The sequence below is a fragment of the Sciurus carolinensis genome, chromosome 11 (assembly GCF_902686445.1).
Source record: "Sciurus carolinensis chromosome 11, mSciCar1.2, whole genome shotgun sequence".
In the NCBI taxonomy this organism is placed as follows: domain Eukaryota; kingdom Metazoa; phylum Chordata; class Mammalia; order Rodentia; family Sciuridae; genus Sciurus; species Sciurus carolinensis.
In genome coordinates this window covers 52,996,998-53,012,404 of record NC_062223.1, presented here as the reverse complement: position 1 = coordinate 53,012,404, position 15,407 = coordinate 52,996,998, and positions in this window count along the sequence as shown.

Here is a 15,407-nt window from a genome sequence, read left to right as displayed (position 1 = left end):
CAAGGGAATTTTCTCATCTTGGTGATAGTAGAAGTTAGAGTGGATCAAAAACTGGTATGCCAAGTCAGAGTTGGACTTACCTATCCCATTTGTCCATTCTGAAGTTATGCATTGAAGTTGAACATCAAAATCAAAAGGCATGTCTAAAAAGAGAGTTGGAGAATTAGGTACAATAATGAAACCTATAAGAGTATAATATGAACCAGGAACCAATCTAAGAATTGAGAATATAGAAGTGAAAAAAACAAAGAATCTTCCCTTTGGAGTTTGAATCCTTTTGGAGATACAGACAACAAATGACTAAGCACACAATGTAAAAGGTTTCCATAAGACTTCTGAAAACAATCCAGAAAAAGTATGACATCTAGGTATGGAAGTAAAAGGTTCTATTTAAATATGGGTAAGCAAAGTGTGCCCTATATAGGTCAAAGCTGGCTTCTTGATTATATCTGTAAATGAAGTTTTATTAGAATATATTAAATCCAATTGTTTATATCCTTATAGAAAACAATTTTCTAGTTGCCATGAAGGCTTTAACTACTGCCCCTGGATGAGTATACAACTAACATCAAGTTGCCATTCCTCTCGGGACCACCCAAGTTTGAAGTCCTTAGTCCACACAAATATCACTGTATTGGCTTCGCTTTGGATTCTAAATCTCACATTGGAAAGACCAATATAAGAATTATAGTCCTCTGTTTTATGCCAAAGGATAAAAGAGTGAAAGGAAGTTTAATATCACTGAGATGTTGATTGATTTCCTTACTTTCTTCTTACCTGTGTGACATGTTGATAATTGCCTTTTGCTGACAACCAAGAAAAGGTTAAACTTATAACATTTGACCCAGAAGTCATTTACTCAAATGTTAGCAAGGGCTTAGATAACTGTACTTACATTTCAAAAACGACTCAACCGTTTACCCTTTTACTACCTTCCGTAAGCAAACTGAACCTCTCCTGTAGTTTAGTTATGGCAATATTATAACAATATAAACATAATTTTTACACAGAATTTTGAAATGTTTGAATTTCCCATGTTATTTAACTCAGTATTTTTAAATGACACATTGGAGGGTCATACCTTTAAAAAGTCAAACAACCAAAACATGAGATGCTGAGGATATAGCTCAGTAGTAGGATTTGCCCAACATGCACAATGCCCTGGATTTGATCCCCAGCACTGTAAAAAATAAAAATAAAAAAATGGTGTGAGAAGGCTCAGGGCTTCTTTTTTCTTGCTTATTTTGCCATAGTAACTGAGAGTTTTCCTAAATGAGGCAGTGAATATTAAAAACTTAAATGAAATAAACTATGGTAAAATGTCACTAAACAAATAGATGACTAAAGTACATGTTTAAAATAGTCCAGTCCCATTTCCTAATGTTTGTTTTACGCATTGTACATTCAATTCAAATAATATTTCTTAGTATTTCTATAGCAGTTATATCATTTTATTTTCATGTGCCCTTTCTTTTCCAGTAGGTACAATAAATCCATTTCTCTGTTTTATGCACGCACATATCCAACTCAGTATCCTGGATGCAGTTTTCTGTACTGTGTTTTTCTGGCTACACACAGGCATAAATAATTTGCTTGACTTCTGTTCTTTATTGACTTTAATCAACATCTATTTGAAGCTAATGGGTTTCTTTCTACCTTGCATTGAATATTTTTTGCATGTATATGTCCTGATTCATCAGGGATGTAAGTTCTTAGGACTTATCAATACTTTTTGCTTCTCTGAATGTACTGAACCCCAATTCCTTTTAAGAGTTGAGACATCACATACAATATTTAATTCATCTACATGCTTACTTTATTTTGAAAAAAGTAAAGTTGAAAAAAGGAATAAAGTCAAAATTTTACTACCAAAGATGGATGTGAACTTCTATAGAATAATCTTTGCACTCAATCTTAGTTTGAAAATGTGATGAACTGCAATTGAACATACTGAGATATGTGCTGTTTTTCATATATGTACTTTTATAAGGGTTTTAAAAGTTACTTTACAAATAGTAGAATTCCTTTTTCTAAAATAATACATGACCTGTAACATAAAACCTTAGTATGTGCTTCGTCACCAGCATGCCTGAATTTCATACAAGAGAACTATTATACTTGGGTCATTATTTGTACAGGTTGTTGCACACTTATTTTGAGTGAGATTAGAGTAGTGAAATTTCCTTAAAAGTACTTGTATTACTCATGTGCTATCATCTGGAGTTTTCCCTGGGAAAAAATTGTAATTTAGAAAGCTAAATAAAGTACTACATTTTCTGAAAGTTCCGCCCTTTAAAAATCATAAAAACTGAACATAATGGTCTGTATTGAGGCTTGCAATTTCAGCTTTATGTTAGAAATGAAGGACTAGATTTTAAAGAAATTATTTTAGAATAAACATCTATTAGTGGTGGAAAGGATACCATGTTTTAACAAAATTGTCACCTTACTTTAGCCAGTTACCTTACTGAATACAGTTATTCCTTTCAAATGGTTCAAGATGATTATTAAAATGCCATGAGTTCAAATATCTCTGTCTGAAAAAAGCAAACACAATGGTATAAGGACTAAAATCTCAAAGCCATAAAACTCACAGTAGAAATTCTGGTTATAACAAACCCTGCACTCTTGATTGAAAGAATTCCCAAGACTTCATTGTTGGCACATGAATATGTGATTCTGCTTTCCTGTTCCAGTAAAAAAAGATCTATATGAAAGAACCAGTAATTTCCATAGCACTATTAACAATATGCATTTTTTTTTAAGTAGCATAAGCAATAAAAGAAGGGTTGCAGAGAGCACAGAAAACTTTGCTTTCCCTCTTGCATTTGTTTGTTGGGATTCTTCAAGGCAAGGCAGCTCTAAGTAAGCATATAAATTTTGATAGAATTCTTTGTTTTAATTGAGTAGAAACAACATTAACTACAACTCTTCAGCTTGTTTTCTGTAAATAAAAGTGTACGGGGAAAACTCAAATAATATCTTTGTTTAATTGATATGAACAAATATAAATCTAGGATTTTTTTTAGTCTGGGCTAGTTTTCCAAGATTTCTCATAATGTTCTGATTCTTATGTTATGGTGACTCCATCTTTTATTTGTGAAAATCATAAAGCTTGGAGACATTCTTTATTCTCTCTCCCACAGTACAAAGTTATATGATTAGAACTCATAAATTATATTTTCTAAAGAACAAGCATCCTGAAGTCACAATTCATTAAATGTGTAACACTGATCACAGTTAGCTATCAACTAATTTTTGTGCTCCTTATCTATAGAGCAGGGGATAGTAATACCTGCCTTGTGGTGTTATTGGGAACATAAAAGAAAATTTTGAGAAACTCCTATGTGACAGGCACATACTGTTTGTTCAATAACTATTTGTTTTAATTATTTTAAATTTTATCTGAACAATGCATTACTTAATGTTTCTTAATATATTCAACAACTAGAAAAAGGTGTGTCAATTTCTAGCACTAAATTCATCTTTAACACACCTTAACAGATGAGCATAAAGAAAGTCAGGGTGAAAGTTGTAGTTTTCCTCCAGTTGCTCTATTTTTTTATTCCAAATTATATCCCTAAAGTGGAATTAGAGAACATATCTCAAGTTATTTTGATTTCTCTTCAGGTCATCAGATGCTGGTTCCCATATAAAATATCCTTCAGTTCCTAAGAATAAGCAGAAGTTTGCAAAGTCAGAAGGCTACAAATACCTGCAAGAATCTCTCTCATCTCAGCAATTCTGACCTTATCATTTTTAAATGTGACTGTCCCTTCAACCATAGATGACTATAAATAACCTTTATCTTTTTTCTTTGAAATCATGGATTAGTAAAATGGCTTTAACAACATGTAATCAATCTGACTCTTCATTATTTGATTTATGAAAGAACTGAATGTCATACAGATAAATAACATACACAAGGTTCCACAGTTGGTGAGACCCAAAGCAAATACCTGGTCTCCAAGTTTAGTGATCTTCCATTACACATGTGATCATGTTTGTCCTGCAGTCTAAATTGTAAAAATTACTTTTCGTTTGTTTCAAGTTTTATCATGAATGAATGTTGACCTTTGTCAAATGCTTTTCCTAATCTGTTGGAAATATGTGGCTTTGATCTTTCATTCTGTTAATGTTGTGTATAACATTGCATCCCAGGGATAAATCCCATTTGATTCTTGTATGTAATCTTTTTGATGTGCTGTTGAACTCAATTTGCTAGTATTTCATTAAAATTTTTTGCACTTATGTTCATAAGAGATTGTATGCCAGTGCCATTAAGTACCAAGATTTCAATTCTGTGAATATTCCAGCAAAACTGAGATTAGATAGATTAGATAGATTAGAAGACATAAATCTAGAACTTACATATTATATTAATTAATATTATAATTATAATATAATAAATCATCATTACTATATAATTATATGATGTAAACATGATACATCATATACTATATTTGGTCTATTACACACACTTCATTATCTGAAACAATGAGATGAATGGGTTAACACTATTTCTGTGTTCTCCTAACTTTGGTTTTTCTTGGTCAATTTTTTACTATCTCTATCGTGACAGGTATATATCTTTAAAAATATTACTTTTGCTGTAATTTCAGTGGGATTTATAATTAGAAGAAAAAACACATAGTTTCAGTTCACTATTTTTACCCAGAACATCCCATTTAAGATTATTGAAGTCTTGGCGAGCATGAATCTCAGGCTTTAACTTGTCCTTAGGTGCCAAAAACTAAGTTTTATAGTCAAATTTTGCTTCTCTCTAATAGTATTCATTCACTGATTTCTCAACTACTTTTAAAGCACAACTTCATCTTACCATTTGTGAATGGTTTTAGTCTTTATAAGGAAATCTAACTCCTTAGTAATGCTACCAAATTAATCACTTTTATGTATTGCATGCAAAAGTTTTTCAAATACTCGAGAATAGTTAAGACGTCCACTCAAAGTTATACTTGTTGTAAGATATAATCCTGACATTTCACTTGATGATTTCTCTTATATCACATCTTCCAGGGCCTTCATTCTCCCCTATACGAAGTCTTAACTGGTAACATTTTACTTCAGGTTTGTTGGCAAGAATGAAAATCAATCTGATGTGTGAAAAGCACATGAAAAAAAACGAAATAATCTTTTGTAAACTGAATTTTTTCCTATATCACCATTGTCCTAAAGATGAGCCATATGGATCCTGAGTTCTATGCTACATATTTTTTCTATTTTGCCCTATGTGATTGTTTCTGTATTTATTCATTAATCAGTGTATTTTTAGTCACTTAGAATATAAGATGGGTAAAGCAATCTGTAAATTTGGTATGTCTGATTTGAAAATCTATAAGAAAAATGTGTAGCAGAGGACCAATAACGGAGTTAGTTCTCAAAATGGTTTATAAATATATTATTTCAAAAAACTTCCTGTTGAGACCTCCTTTCTTCCACCAAGCCGAAAGAACTATAATGATATCCTCATCTTGAGCAAAGCAGTCTGTGTGGCAGCAGAGCCCCAAACTGGGACAGACAAGCCCACAGTGAAGCTATGTGGAATAGAACGTCTCTCAGGAGCTCAAAGTCCACTGGAGTCAATGCTGCAGGCTGAGCTTTAGTCTGAAATGCAGTGTCACAAGTAATGACAGTTACTTTAGATCAAGAAATGTCACCAGGCAGCAAAACCCTCATGTACTTATGCAAGTGGAAAAGACAGCCCTACAGAGGCCTGAATAGCTCATAAATATCCTGTCATATTTTATTAGAATTGCATGGTGGTAACAAATGTTATTTTGCACAGAACTAAAAGACTAGAACCAAATTCTGGGATGACATGCATTCACAGTTCTAGAAAGGTGTATACTGACACTGGGCACAAGCAGGATGGAGTGTCTATAGGATCATTGTCAGTGAAAGAGTGGGATTACTTAAGGGAAAATGTAAAGTCTGATGAGGAGAGATTGACTCGATTGTTCTCTACCAGGTGAAGATTAAAAAGGAATAAATGTGGAGACAGCAGGTGGAAGGTAAGTGATTAGAACAGTTGGGGTCAATCATTTCTAGGAAACAGGTTGGTGTATATTAAGGCTCCCTTGGATAGCCCCAGCTGCATTCTCAGAGATGCATGGCCATCTATTCGTAATAAGCAGTTCTTAGAGTTGGTGAATAAAACAATAATTGTAAATTCAGAAAATCATAACAAACACATGGCCCCAGTGTTAAGAAATTACATATTTCTGCTTTTAATAAACCCGAATTTAATCAACAAAAATAACATCTAAAGCAGCGTCATCTAAAATCAAATCTCTAAAAGAGGCAAATTCCAAATGTTTACAACATCATGTTGTCTATTTTTGTTAATTGTTCAGTTTGTTTTCAATTTGTCATGAGTTATTGAACATATTTTAGTTATTGGTTAAGGAGATTTTCCAACTTCTCATTTATTTACAAATTATGAAAATCAATGGATATTTTTTCTTTATTTTAGTTTTGAGTTTATTTTGTTTTTAGTTGAAAAAAACTGAGCATATTCAAACAGGACTAAAATGCTGTGGAATGGTTACCTGACTCTAACAATGCAAGATGTGCTATGAGAAGATACTATGAGTAAATTACTTATTATTAAAAATAACCTCATTGTGAAAAAAGATTTCTAATATATGGGAACAAATTTCCTCAAGAAATATTACCAAAAATTGGCCAAAAAATCATTATAATTCACTCAAATTAGCCTATAAGTTGTTGAATTATATTGTCATTAAAATCTGTCAAAATAAAGTTAAGTTTTTTTTTCTTCATTTTAATTCTGCAAAGTAAAAGATAAAGGATATATTACTGTCTGGATTCTTTTAATTATGATCTCTTAAAACTCTATGTATATGGATATATTATCAATCTGAATATTAATAGTAAAACATAGTAAAGCTATGTATTTGCCTATATAAACAATAAAGATAACAAAAAAGATCTTTATGATCTTGTGGTAGCCAAATATTTCTAAAGCATCAAGTAAAATGTAATAACCATATATGAAAGGGTTGACAAATTACACTATGTTAAAATAAAAATTGTTCACCCATAAACATTATTAATAAAGTGAAAAGACCAGTCACATATTCACAGAAGATTTTTGCAACATGTTTAGAAGACAAGGTCTTATATTCAGGAAATATGAAAAATACTTATAAATCAATAAGAAAAATGTTAGTTAATTAAATTAGAAAAGTGGTCAAGAGACAAGAATAAGTGTTTGCAAAAAAGAATATTTAGAATGTCAATGAAAATATTTACAAAAATTAACCAACACATAGAACTACCATAAAAGTGAAAAGAGACAATATTAGCACCAATTTTAGCAACTAAAAGAAAAAACTAATAATTACTATTTTGGTGATTTTTTTGGTATGTTAGGTGAACTAAATAGGACTCTCCCACATATAAATGGAATTATACATTGTTCCAACCATTATTTATCAAACATAAACTTACCCATACTTTCTCCCTTTCACCCTATCCCCTTCACAGGGCTACATATGGATCCGGCCATGCACAGTTAGTAGAAACCCCCATTTTACCACTTCTATTGCACCAATGCCTATACTTTAGTTAATGCTTGAAAGTTAATGATGATTTTCTTCATGAGCAGTGAATGGAAGGGATGTCAGGGTTGAGACTACTCAGAGATGGATCAGCCTAATATGTGAGAGAAAGTAAAAAAAGATTGCTGCTGCGATACTAAGACTGTTGTGGAGAGTTTTTCCAATTGTCAGAAGTTTAAGCAATATGAAGAGGTGGGGTCCAAAATAAGTATATATAGGCTTATGGGCAGTGGAAAATAACTTGACAAGTCTATCTGATCATTTAGCTTCCCTACTCTTTAGCCATACTAGATTTTGGCATTGTGAGCTAATGAATATTTATGGTGTTAGAGTTGAAAACTACAAATGAGTTCAACCATGTGGAATCCCTCTCACCAAACATAATATAGATACTGCTGCTTCTGGATGTCTGAAGAGTCAAGGGTGGAGGCTAATACTGAATCTCTAATATGGAATACTACCTTGAAGATTACCAGACACCCATTTTCAAGTCAGTTTCATTAGACTCCATGCATCTTAAAAAGATCACTCAATTCTTATAAGAATGGATACATATTATAGGTATTGTTTTCCTTTTCTTGCCTACAAACCCAGATCAAGAGCCAGTATTGGTTGGGTTTCATAGTGTCTAGTCTGCCAACATGGAACCCTGCATAACATCACTTCAGATCAAGGAATCCCTGATGACAAAGAAAACATCAACCATAACCATGGGATTCATTGGTCTTTCCACATACCACACCAAGTAGTAGACACTGGCCAATTAGAGAACTAGGTAAACTAAAAATGATGCAGCTGAGATCCCAGCTTGGCAATAATACTGTCACAAATAAAACATTATATTCCTGCATATGTTGGTACTTCCTAAACAAATGGCTCTTGGCTGATTCTCTGGGCTCAGTTAGTTGGATGCATAGTTGTCAGAACCTTGGAGTTGAAGTAGTGATGGCCTGACTTACTATCACTTCCAGTGAGTCTGAGAATTTGTATTTCTTTTATTTGGTCTAAAAATCCTGGTTCTCACAGAAGGAATGCTTCTGCCTGGGGAAATAGAAAGATGACCACTAAACATAAAACTTTGGATAATGGTTATTACTCACCTTGAGTCAGTTTATCTGTAGATTACAGACAAAAGGAATTAGCTTACTTATAGGCTAAATAATACTAGTAACATGAGGAGATAATTCTTCAGCTACCTAATGGTGGGTGGGAGGAGTATGTTTGCACTATGATCCTCAAAGGGACCTGCATTTCTTACATTGCCAAGTTTTAATTATTAATTAACAAGGATAGCAATATGAGGTAATAAGTCTCTAACATTTTATATTTGAGCATTTGGTTAATTCCACCTGACAAGTCACTGAGGTCAGGAAAATGCTGCCAAGGGAGTAAAGAGGAGATGTTGAGAAAAATTAGATGAGAGAGGAGAAGATAAGCAAAAATCAGTCTTGGGAGCAACTGCATTAGAGGAGCTTGTAGTTCATACCAACAACTTTCCTCTTCTACAGTCTTCTAGGAATTGTGAAACAAAAATACAGATACTTTGGAGGATGAAATGAATTTGATGTGAGATTCAAGTGCAAAGGGGACATGGCACTGTGATTAGCAAAGCCAATGCTTCCAACTAGATTTCTATTTGGTTTACCCCAGTTGGTGTGAGTACTGCCTCTTATTAGATCACAATATCCTCTTTCCTTGGGCAGTTGCCCTCAGCAGGCAGTAGACACTGCTGTAGTGAGGTGCTATTCCACTGCCCAGTCTCCAATTGCTACACTCAATGAGGTGAACAGCTCACAGACTGAGATCAACTGATATATTACAAAATTCTGTCTCCCTTGTCTGGTGCAGGATACAACACTGCAATGTGATTCATACCTGAGAATGTACTGCAGATGAGGCCAAGCGTTGACTTTATCTGAAGAGATATTTTAAGTTCACTTCTCCTTTTTCTATTCTGCTTCTCTTACTCCTATGTAATTTTCCAAAAAAAGAAAAAAAAAAAAAAGAAAGAAAGAAAAAGAGAAAAAAGCACATCATTTTCTAGATAAATCAACTATATTTGAATACATGTTTCAGTCACTACTTATTGAGACTAGAACTTGGAATTTGCTGTGACCAGCAATAAAGTGCATACGTTGTATATTAAATACCATGTGCAGATACATCCACAGCAATATTGCTCATAATAGCCTCAAACAGGAAATAAACTGTAAATAAATCAGAAACTTATCAATATGCATGGATATTCTTCCACTATGTTTGCATTTCACCTTATGTTTGATTACAGCCTGTACCAAATTGTATTTACCAAAAACAGCTATCGCAGTATCTCCCATCCTTCATGCCCTTCTTAAAAAGTGACTTTAATTCTCTTCCTATCTAGTGGTGCTTTCTACAGTTCCTGCATTTCTACGTTCCGTCACTTACAATCCACATAAACAGTAGTGAAAATGAATGACAACATGTGATGGGTCTCACACAATGTAGAGTGATAAAGATAGAATATGTGCACTGTGAGATTCCACTTATGGAAATATTAAGAACAGGCCAAACTAAAATACACAATTATGAATCATTAGTAATTACTTCATAATAGAGGAAGGGTAGTAGCTTGAGGAGAGATGAGAACTTCTGAATGCTCATAGAATTGGACTTGCTGACTTGAGAAGTGGTTACATGGGTGTGTCCACTGTTTGTGACAATTTATCAAGTTATACATTTAAAAAAATGATATTTAGGAATCAGAGAACAATGAGTTCATTTTTGTAATATAGATCAAGTTCAAACCAATGAAAACATTATCTATAAGGATAGCAACTTACATTGGTAAAGTGTACAAGAGTTTTTGGTGAGTGGAAAGAAACATCTTTTGTAGAAGATATAATTGCACAAGGTCTCTTGCATTCTAGAGACAATTGTCTTTGTTTATGGATTTTTTTTCAACTTGATAAGACTAATCTTTAACAATATCCATATCATTCTGTGAAAGAAGCAGTTCTTTCAGTCATTTTATGTTGATTCCTTTACAAGACTATCTCTCAATTTTAATTAAAATAGTTGCTTTTTAATCAAATGAGTGTGAACTTAATAGCAATACCTAAGTTATCATCATGCCAAAACTACAAAGTAGGTTTAAAATCAATCAAACTGAGATTCCAGACCCTTTTGTAAAATTAACATGTCTAAGGGGCTGAGGATATAATTTAGTTGGTAGGGTGCTTGCCTCACATGCAGAAGCTCTGGGTTTAATCCTCCACACCACACAAAAAATTAATATGTCTAAAAAGCAAAATTATGCTAAATATTGGATGCATTTGAAGAAAAAAGAAAACCCCATGTAGGGCACAATTGGTTATGTAGAAAACACAAATTTTCTCCAATAAATAGAGTTTGTTTGCTGTATAATCCAAGATCTGATTTGAGTTTTATCAAGTCTGATTAGTGATAATATAAAGAAATATTTTATGAGGCAGCCCAAGAATTAATTAGCTAAAATTAAACAAGATGATTGTAATTACAGGTTACTATTAAGATTCCTCACTCTTATTGAAAAATAAAAAGCTCTGAGCCTAGAGAACACTGAGGGATGATATGGAATGGAGATTAAATATCCTAATATTGTGTCCCGTGACAATATCTTTTATGAGGGACTATATATTCTTTGTACTATCAGTTTTTATTTGCATTATATAATACAATACAGGTATCCTGAAAATACTTAAATATCTTCCTGAATATTTTCTATACTGCCATAACCAGCGCTACCAAACTCTTGGTCTGGCAATGGGGTTAGGAGGATTGAAAAATAAATATTCACAGACAGAGATTTTGAAGATTAAACTAGGATCAGGTGGAGCTCTGCTCTCTGATGGAGATGCACATCTAAAGAGTTACACCAGCAATCTTTATTTATATATGTTTCATTATCAGGTTATAGACTGTGCAACCATTATTCTTTGTATTCAGGAAAGTTACAGAAATTAGAACATCTATGTAGCTTTTCCACAGTTGCAATCCACAGTTGCAAAGTGCAACATTAGGAGTTTTGTGTAGATCTCAAGGAAGTCCATTGCTAAAAGTTACTACAGACAGTATTACCCTATGTATATGTATGATTACATGAATGGTGTGAATCTACATTGTGTACAACCATAGAAATGAAAAGTTGTATCCCATTTATGTACAATGAATCAAAATGCAATCTGTAAAAATAAAAGATATTTTAATTAAAAAACTTAAAAAATAAAAAATAAATTAAACAAAACAAAAAGTTACTATAAGGCATGCAGGAACTGGAGAAGTGGAACTGGTGAAACATTGTGGTTGTCTAACATAAGTTCCTTCTTTCCCAGGAGCTATGTGCCTGAGATCAAGGTCAGAGCTGATAGGACTCTTGCAATAGAGCCTCCTCATGCAGGGCATTTCCACAGCAGCTAAGCATCCTGTGCCCTTGCACAGAAACATTCCCAGGTACCAGTCATGCCACAGTCATGAGGTCATCAGAGACTCCTGATCTCAGTAACTGCTCTCCCATCCTCTGTCACCATTTTCCACACTATACCATCCTGACAAAGTTAATGGGATTTTGATACTTATACATTAGTTTTTTAACCTTTAGGTATGGTAGGAGTTTGAAAATGTTTTTAAAAATGTTTCAAACAATGGATTAAACAGCTTCGTGTAACTTGGAAAAACAATCAGGTCATTAATTTAATCACTCCTAATTGTAATTCCTTCTTCTTCCTTATGCACTGACCCAGAAGATTATTTTTTAAAATTTTTCATATACTTAGTATACTGAATTTCTAAATATGAAGGGTATTTTGGATCAACAACGAACATTCTGATCCTGCAACTTGTGGTATTTTTAAATTTAGAAATAAATGTCTCATTTTGAAGTTTTAATAATAATGATATTTTGTACTAATTTATTGACTTTCCTGTGTATCAACAAAAAATACTAAAATCAATCCAAAATTAAAAAAAAAAAAGTTTCAGTTGTAGATGGACACAATATCTTTATTTTATTTATTTATTTTATGTGGTGCTGAGAATCAAACCCAGTGCCTCACACATGCTAGGCAAGCGCTTTACCACTGAGCCACAACCCCAGCACTCATAGGCTTTTTTCCCTAGGATAGCAAACTTCCTTGTTACATGGTATTGACTAAGGAAGCAATACTGATTTTTTTTTAGTTTATTTGAATTTTTACTCATCCTAAAAATTTTACTCATCATAAAATCATAGAAATTAAACCATAAGAGATTTAGAAGTGAGCTGTTATAATCCATGGGGTTCCGTTTTGCTTTTGTTTGTTTTTGTTGTTTTTGGTAGTGGGGACTGAACCCAGGGGTGATCTACCACTGATTATTTGCTTTGAGAAAGGATCTCCCTAAATTGCAGAGACTGGCCTTGAACTTGCATCCTCCTGCCTTAGCCTGTGGAGTTTCTGGGATTATAGGAGTGAGCCACTATTCTTGGTAGTCTGTTTCTTTCAAACTGTGAAAATAAGTCCAGAAAAAAGTTAAAACACACAAATGGATATTCTTTGAACAATCAAATTCATACTTTTTCTAAAACTCTTGTGCTAAATACAAGCAGTGATATAAAAAATACATTTTCTCTAACATCCTCAGACATGTTGATATAGTAGACTCACAGAGGTTTTATCCCAAAACAGAAAAGAACAATAGTATCTTTTAGAATGCCAAAGAAGCTTAAAATGTTGTAATTTCAAAGAACATATTTATTCTAGTTGAAGACAAAGTCATCAATTCTAACATTAAAAAAATGGTATTGTCATATATTTGTTCTCTGTAGTAATTAAGGTTTTGCTTTAGAGTCTGGGGGTTACTACGTTTCTAGGGAGTAGATAAGAACAAGTCATGGTACATCTTTTGAAACAAACTTTTTTTGATTCTGTCTGTATTGGGATAAAATGTAACCCATGACTTATATTCTTAAAACAGTGGAAGATGAGGATATTTATAATATTTATAAAATACAAAAACAGTCTCAGTTTGAGAATTTCATTTCAGAACATTGTATTACATCTAGCTCAAGGATTAAGAGTCTCAATAGGAAAATTTCCTAGATGTGAAACCTGAAGAAGAAAAAAAAAGGGGAAAGTAAAGAAGGAAAACTAAATTGTAGAAAGTTTAATAAAAATTCCATTTCTCTACATTCCAAATTCTTAGAGAAGAGATGCTCCTATTTCTAGATTTCCAATAGAAACACAAAGCATATGCATAAGTCACTTTTAAATCATGCATACAGATCATCTGTTTGAAATGATTTGTTACTTAACCTGTGTGTGTGTGTGTGTGTGTGTGTATCTATCAATGTAGCCATTGGAGAAAATCCAAACATTTTTATATATAATTAATTTTTTTATGAAGTAGTATTGTTTTATTTTGAATAGTATATGCAAAAAACTGCATTTTTAATGTTGGGATTTATAAAAATCTTCAGTTGATCTCTCTCAGTTATCAGTGTATTTCCTCTGTGCTGCAGAACAACCCATTTTAGCCATGACTTTATATTATTGTAAACTCGATCCTGTAGGTACTTCTGCTTACTAGCTGGCATTCTATTAGGATCTTGAGAGACCATTGACAATATGGGAACTTTTTCTTTGTCCTGATGTAGGGCTTTCCTTTTAGCTTCCTGGTGAGTAATGCCACAGAGTTCCCAATATACAACCTCAAGTCAGTTTTACCTGCATCACCAAACAGGTGTCTGCTCAGTTTTGCATGCAAGATAAAAGGTAGTTGGTTTACTGCTCTCCTCTCCCTAGATCTATAGGATCTAAGAGAACTTCTCTATAACCCAGGATGTCTCAGACACAATACCTCCAATAAAGCAAATATATTCAGCATGACCAGGGGAGCCTCCTTCCTAATTTGCTTTTCCTAAGGAAATTTCACTGACTCATTTCTAAATTTTTAAGTTAAAATTCCCCTATTCAAAATATTGGTATGGGACCTGTCTCCTGACTGAACCCTGAACAGAACTCTGAACAGATTAAATGTTCATGCAGAATTTTTTCTCACCTTTTCAACAGCTCTCATTTCCATTTCACAGAGATTAAAACCAAATGCAGGGAAATCAGATTGCCTAGGTTTGAATTGTGATTTTGCTACTTATTTTTCAGTGATGTTTTGAGAAATTACCCTACCTTCCTAAGATTATGATTTCTAGATGAAAAATGAATGTGATAAAAATGAAATTTGCCTCATAGAGTTGTAAAAACTATATAAATTATTTCATGACAGGCACATACACTAAGGCAAATCAACTAGGAAACAATGGTAGCTACTATAACTTATATTTCTTAAATCTCTCCTCCTTCTAGGGTTATGGTTATAGAAGAACATAATATATAAATTCTGGCAAAATTTTAATGCAGTGTATTAAAAAGTAAAATTAATAATCTGATATTAAATATCCATCATTTATGGGAAACACTTCCAACATCTCATCTCTTCACTCTTGGTAAGATGTATGATTTTGTCATTTTAATTGCACTGTAAATCCTTCTTTTAAAATCTCTTCAAGAATAAAATGAAAGTCAAAGACTAGGTCTCACTCATCCCTCCCATGGTAAACACTTAAGAATGTTTAAGAATTGAGGATAAGGGGTAGCAAATTAACTTAGTTCTTCTATATCATTCCATTCAATTTTCAAGACACAAAACTAACATGGGTATAAAACTGACCCTGTCACCTCTAATTAGGGAAACTGTTTTATTTCTTGTGACACAGAAGAGAAAGGAAGAAGTTCATATCTAACAGGGTCAGGA